The following is a 6,015-nucleotide window of genomic DNA, read 5'->3' on the forward strand; positions in this document are numbered from 1 at the left end:
ATGGTCATCTTATAATTACAGCTCTTGGTGCAAGATTTAGAAATGAAAACTGCATAGCATTAAAAAAAAGAAAAAGGAAAAAGAAAACACTTGTCAATATAAGCTATGCCATTCTCTCATTTTTTAGGACGGTCTTCTAGCCAAATTGAAGTGTGGGACCACCTTCATCCTGCAGCTTCAGCAAAAAGGCATATATTCCCTGGGCACAGGCTGGAAAGAGAGGTCAGAGGGCAGGATCTACTACATGTCCTGAACTGTTGGGTAAAAGGTCAAGATCTGTTATGTGTAGCAGGTGATCACCCTGGAATGTAATATATTCTGCAATGATAATTGAGGTCTGAGATTGTTTTAGAGATTATTTTAGGGGAGGTAGTTAGAATTGCGGTTGTGAGCTTGGTCTCTGGAGACAGTCTGCCTGAGAGTGATGCTGAGCCCCTCTGCTTACTGATCATGTGGACTTGAACCAGTTGTTATGGCTCTGAAAGTCTGTTCCTCTATATGTGAAATAAGGATAATAAGAGGACCTGCTTCACAGGATTACTGTGAACATTGAATGAGTTAATGTGTGTCAGGTCTGAACAGAGCACATAATAAGCGCCTCCGTGTTAATTGCTGTTATCTTACAAGTCCAGCTTCCACTGCTCGACTGAATTGGATTGAAAGCCAGTCCCTGTTGACTGACTGCCCCTGGAGGACAGCAGCTCCTGCACACATGGAGGGAGTTCGGGTCCATCTCTTTGACTACCCCATAACTCTGGGGTGGGCCTTATGGGAAGGAATTGTCTACCAAGCCCCAGGTGTGATGCCGAGCTGTTGAATACGTCATCTCTCAAGGTAGACAGTTATCTCCATTTCCCAGATGAGGAAACTGGTGCTCAGTACATTTCAGTGACTTGCCTAAGTCCGTACAACTAGTAAGAGGTAAAGCCACCCTTGGAAACCACAACTACATAGTTTCAAATTCCATATTCTTTCCACCAAATGCACAGTCCCCAGAATTTCACACAGCCTCTAGAGTCCTCACCTAGAAAGTTTGAGGGCAGAGATAGGAACATCATCTTTGGCAGGAGAAGGGCAGAGCAAGTGAGGATATTAACTGCACTTCAATAAACCATTCATAACATAAAAATAACAAAGAAAAATCTCATGATCTGTTATCACTATCATGTCATTCAACCTAAGGCATGTCAATGGCAAAACGTAGACAGGATAGAATATCCTGGAAGATATGGCACAGATGTTCAAATCAAATAGGTCCAGCTCTTTCAACAGTTCATTTTTCTCATGGGCAGCCCAGTCTGTAGCCTCACATTTGGGCCTCCCCTGGGATGGCTCCACAGTGGAAGGCCATGAAGAGCAAACAGCGACCCACTTGAGGCGACCACTTCATCTGCCACATGGTTCCAGACTTCAAAGAACCAGAGAGAAAAACACTCTTCCTATCAGCAGCTAAAAAACTGTGCTTTGGGCCCCAAGGGAAGTGTGACTGGGGCCTGTGTGGTCTAGCAGAAGGTTTGCTTGGCTGCCTGAGGAAAGAGAGACACTCAGGCTCATCTTAGTTACAGGGAGAAGCATGCAATTTCCCCCATGTGTCCACAGCTGCTCTCCCGCCAGCTGGACAGCACAGACTGGCCTCGCTCACTGAAAATGCTTCCAAACAAGTAACCTATAGCCTGCACGGGACTGCGGCCCAGGAGCCAGGAATCTGGCTGAGAATGAATGAGATACCTCTCAGCAGAGTTCCAAGTTGGAAAGAATTATTTAAAATGTGGCCACAATTTCTCTGCAGGAAAAAGAAAAAAAAAAAAAGAGGACACATTCAGGGTCATTCTGAAATAGTCTTTGCAGAGACATCTGTTCCCGTTACAGCTTTGCTAAACCAAATACATACGTGATGCATCTGGTTTTCCTGTCAAGCTGATCAAAGGGTGTTTGTGTGTAGAATAATACATTTTAGGAACGAATGCCAGGCATGTCTGCAAATATTACATTAGAGGAGGGACAGGTTGGGGTGGTGTGGGGAGGGAGGGCACATGGCTGAGCTAATGGCCTTCCTGTAGTTGTTGCAGGCTGGAGAAGCCGAGGTGACTGTGGGGACTTTAATGAAACTGATAGCATCTCTGAGTCCAGACTGGGAGATGACTCACCAGTGGAGACTCATTAGCACAGGGTCACCCAGGGACTGAGAGGTTCCTTTCAGAAAAAAAGGAGCACAGACATCCAGCATCCTTCCTGCATTTCAATAACTCTGTTTAAACCAGGAGGAACTGGTTCCACAAGACCGTGAACCTACATTCTCAAAAGAAAAGATGGATTGCATCTAATTAGGCATAGTTTTATTGATTTCTAATAAGATTTGGGGACTTTTAAAATTCTGGGTATCAAATTGACAGTTGGAGTTCCTTCTTTCATTTCGTTCACGTTTTTTCTTGTTCTGAAATGCTGCGTCACACTCGTGTACTCATGTGGGACCTGAGTGTCAACATGTGAGCCTGCAGCCAGCCTGCTGCACTGCTTACCTGGGTAACATTCAAAGCTCTATGTGCATTTGTGGGAAAAAAAATCATGTTTGAATTAGGTGCATCAGTCAGAGAATCACGTCAATCATAAAAGACAAAACACTCTTTTTGAGGATGAAACTGGGTGCGCAGCTCACTTTCTCCAATAGAGCCACTGCTCAGACCTGTCCAGCCCTCACCATCTGGCATCTCTTTACAGCAGCTAACATTAGAGACCTCCCTCCTACAAACAACATCTCCCTTGGTTTTGGTGAGACTGTTCATATCTTGGTTTCCTCCTGTTTATCAGATCATTCCTTCCAGACTTTTCTTCCAGCTTCCACTGTCTCTACCTCTCTTCGATGCTGCTGGCCACCCAGATTTTTGTCCCGACTTGCCCCAACTCTCTGCTGCACTTCCTCTGCGTTCTGTGGGATCTTACTCACTCTCCTGGCTTGGGTCCCCACCTCTACACTGATGCCTCTCCTGTCTCCCCTCTAGACCATCCTTCTTCTGAGCTCAGGTTCCAGAGAGCCAGCAGCCTCTGCACGATGGGACCCAGGGTCCCAGTGTGTGCGCCCCCTTTGTCTGTAACCCTCCTGCTGTCTGGCATCAGCCTCCTGGCCAAGTCATCCAAAACACTGGGAATGATTCTGGACCCGTTCTCTCCTTCATCTGCTGCAAACTGAGCCTTGCGTTTTCTGTTTTCTCAGCATCAGATACCTTTTCCTTCTTCTTCATCCCCTGTGAGATGCTGACCACTGTTCTGGCCTGCCCTCCTCATGCCAAGACCACTGCCATCCTGGAAAATGGGCTGCGTGCCTCTAACCTCAGTCCCTGCCACACTTCCTTGAACACTTTATAAAATTCAAATCTGATTACTCTTACTTAACCCTCTTCAGGGTCTTCCAGTGCGCAGGGGATCACTTCCATCCAGAGTAGTTCATCGTCCAAGATCCTAGTAATCTGGCCTCTGTGTTCTCACTCAACACCTCTCCTTGAACAAATGCACAACGACTTACAATTCTCCCAAATTGCCGTGTTGTTTCACGCCTCTTTGCATATCTTGAAACTGAAATACCACTAACCACCACCTTCAGTCTTTCTCTCTTGTTCACTTTTCAAGCCTCAGTTTCTCTTCCCTAAATCTCCACTCCTTTTCTGGGAGAATTATTCTCTTCCATGTCCCTACTGACTTCTGTCTCCCACAACTGACTCTGTCAGGCCACACTGCAAATGTTTACATGTCTGTGACTCTACCACCTGCTGGGGTATCAGTTTGACTAATTCTCCCAGTTTGTCTTGCTTGCTTTCTTCATCTATAAAATGGGTATAGCAATACCTACCTCAGAGGTCTGTGCTCAGGATTAATTGAGTGAATATATTTAAATTCCTTAGCACAACATCTCCCAGAATAACAGGCACATATTAGGTTCTCAGTAAATGTATGATTGAACAGATAGAATAAGCAAATAGTTACCAGCTACTTTTGTCAGCCCGTGTATTCATTTTCTGGAGTTGCTATAATAAAGTACCACAGACTGAGTGGCTTAAACAACCCAAATGTATTTTTCTTACAGTTCTGGAGGCTGGAAGTTTGAAATCAAAGTGTTGGCAAGGCTGGCTTCCTCTAAGGCCTCTCTTCTTAGCTTGTAGATGGCGTCTTCCTGCTGCGTCTTCACATGGTCTTCTTTCTATTTATGTCTGGATTCCAAACTCCTCTTCTTGTAAGGCCATGGGTTCTATTGAATTAGTACCACCCCATGACCTTATTTTCCCTTAATTGCCTCTTCAAAGGCCTCATTTCCAAAAACAGTCACATTCTGAGGTACTCGGAGTTAGGACTTCAACCTATGAACTTCAGGGGAGAACGATTCAGCCCATAACAGTCCAAGTCTGTCAATTTTTTTACTGATGTTTTATTTTAACCCTTTGATAAGTAAGCAGAAGAGACTGCAATGTCCTGCTGTTGAAGGATGGACAGTGTAATGTCACAGTGCTGACATTAACATGCTCTGAGGCCTGTGTGAATGTCGTAGCTGCACTGGGTCTTGGTTTCCCACTCTATAAAGAAAGGAGATGAACCTAGATGCTGACTTCATTCTCTCCCAGCTCTGACATTTGGGGATTATATGGATAACAAGTGCACACCCAAAAGGTAATTTAGAAAACGTCTTCCTTCCGTGTACCTTTGGACCAAGGGTCTCCTATCTGTACATCTAGTTCATTGTTGCCTCATGGGTTCCTAGTGGGCACAGCTCACCTATTTGCAGATTTTTTACTTCATCAAATACTAAATCTAACATTTTTATATTTCTCTAAAATGTTTCCTTTTTTATGTGTTGCTATGCATGCATTTTGCTATAAATTTTCAACCATAGTTTAAACCTAAATGTATAAAACTCAGCCTGAATACAGAAATCAGAACAGTGGTAACCTTGAGGGGGTGCATACTGAGTAGGAAGGGGCCTGAGGGACCATCCAGGATGATGACGATGTTCTATATCGTGACTGAACAGTGGTTACAAACGTACACACTGATACAAGAAATCCATCTAGCTTTGGACTTGAGAGACTTGTGTATTTTACTAGATGCAATAATACCTCAACAAAAATAAATAAATACCATAAGGATAAATTGCACTTGGTGACGGCCACCATGCAGAAATGCTGAACTATCACTTTTCTCTGAGCAGTTGGTCCTGTGATCATTTTGGGATGTGACTTTTGTACTGCCTGCAATTCAGGAAGGGAGGCTGTGAGGAGACCAGAAAGTTAAGTCTTTTTCAGTACTCTTTCTATCCACATATTGTCTCTAAAAAAATTGAAGGAAAGAGGAAATTCTAAAAGAACTGAGAAAGAGCTAGATGTGTTGGGTCTCAAATAACTCAGTATCCAGAAATGCTTGAGGGATTAGGACTCCAAGAAAGGAAGAAAGACATAAGCCACTCACTATCTCCAGAGATGAGGCTGTTAGAGACCCAGAGGGAGACCCACTTCCCCTTTGGAAGGAGTTTCCACAGAGATGAAATCCCACTCATATTTATGCCTGCGTTCTTGCCCAGCATAGTCCTTATCCCAGCGATTAGTGGGCACTGGGTGACTGGAGCATTCTCCCTCTGCTCCTTTAGTCCTTCAAATTGGAAAAAAATAGATAGATTACATAGATGATAGATAGATATAGAGATAGATAGATAGATAGATAGATAGATAGATAGATAGATAGATAGCTGTAGTAATAGTGATTCATAGATTAGACAGATAGATAGATAGATAGATAGATAGATAGATAGATAGATAGATAGATAGACAGATAGACAGACAGATAGATAGATAGATAGATAGTGGTAGATTATATAGATAGATGATAGATAAGTAGATGATAGAGTGATAGAGTGACAGAGATAGATGATAGACAGATATATTAACAGATAGTTATAGACAAATAGATGGACGGATAGAGATGGACAGAGATGATAGATAGACAAACAGAGTTATAGAGAAAGAGAGAGAAGGA

This window comes from Mandrillus leucophaeus, unplaced genomic scaffold, assembly GCF_000951045.1.
Source record: "Mandrillus leucophaeus isolate KB7577 unplaced genomic scaffold, Mleu.le_1.0 Scaffold72, whole genome shotgun sequence".
In the NCBI taxonomy this organism is placed as follows: Eukaryota; Metazoa; Chordata; class Mammalia; order Primates; family Cercopithecidae; genus Mandrillus; species Mandrillus leucophaeus.